The sequence below is a fragment of the Lactuca saligna genome, chromosome 2 (genome assembly GCF_052625555.1).
Source record: "Lactuca saligna cultivar CGN05327 chromosome 2, ASM5262555v1, whole genome shotgun sequence".
NCBI lineage: Eukaryota > Viridiplantae > Streptophyta > Magnoliopsida > Asterales > Asteraceae > Lactuca > Lactuca saligna.
Genome location: NC_136418.1, coordinates 11,586,486 through 11,587,841, shown reverse-complemented (window position 1 = coordinate 11,587,841; position 1,356 = coordinate 11,586,486).

The window sequence follows — 1,356 nt, the reverse complement described above, 5'->3', positions numbered from 1 at the left end:
ACAACAAACTTATAGGATCTACTACTAGATTTTTTTAATTTGGGAAATTGTGATCCTATACCTCCAGGATCATGGATTTAAATAACAACTTTTGTATTGAAACACACTTTTTCTTAGTGGTTGTATCAGATAACCATTGTATAATTTGTTGTAATGCAAGGTTAGTTATGAAAACCAACATTCTATTTGGAATTATGACATCTGAGATGTCTGGATGTGTGTTTAAGCCAATTGTTGTGACTTCAAGTCATAGGAGTCAGTTTTGGATGAAGTAGGAAGCTGGAAATGATTAATCAATTGCAAAAGGAAGAGTTGGTGTTAACATATGATGTTTGGAATAAGGACCAAAATAGATATGAAACCTTGAAATAATCTCCAAAACTAAAAAAAGTTCCAATTTTGAAACTAACGTAGTAAAATAACAAAGCACAAGACCATTTTTGTAATTTACTCAGAGGTTAAAATTTTGTGATTCTTATGTCCATTTAGAAATCCTAAATGACCTTAAAGTCTTAAAATTAGGGGCAATCTTGGAATATATGAAAAGTTTAGGACTTCCAGATATATATTTTACACTCACATGACATTTTATATAGTTCTTTTCTTTTACCTCTTTTCAGTAGTATAGAAGACATAGCTCGGGATGCTGGTAGTGTACATGTTGAAGAAGTTGTTCTGCTTCATAAGCATCTTTTTATTCCATTTTTACCCTCCCTTTACTTTAATGTATTTGTTGACTTTGTATTCTGTTTGTACATATGGAAGAATTACAGATGGAACAGGAAAATCTTTGTCATACTAATCGAGTTACACAAGATGAACAAGTAGAGATTTATCAGCCCTTATGTGAAATGATAGAGGTACTACTCCTTAGATAAAATCCTCATACTCGTATATTACAACTGTATTTATTTTTTTAATATTTATTTTAAACTGTTTGTTATGACAGGGCATTATTAGTTGGATCAGGGGGAAGAAAAAATCATTGGGGAAGCATGGTTTTCAATGTAGTGCATCATGGACAGTTCTCTTATATATAAAAAAAATTAAATTTTCTTCATGTTATCATATATTTTGTTTTATAAGTGATATATATGATTTGTATATTACATGACTACTATTTTAGTTGGACTGTTGATAAAGCTTTAAAAGAACTTGAAGAAGCAAGCATGAAGAATATGCCACAAAAGTAATCCTCTTCAGCTGCATTTCTCCATCAAAATTAAAAAGATTTACTTTGAGTTTTTATGCCACATCTAGTATTTTTCAAACATCCATTTTTTCATACAATTAATATTAAGTTACATAGATGGTCCCTGAGTATTGCATTTTGGCATAATTCAGGAAAAATCCTAT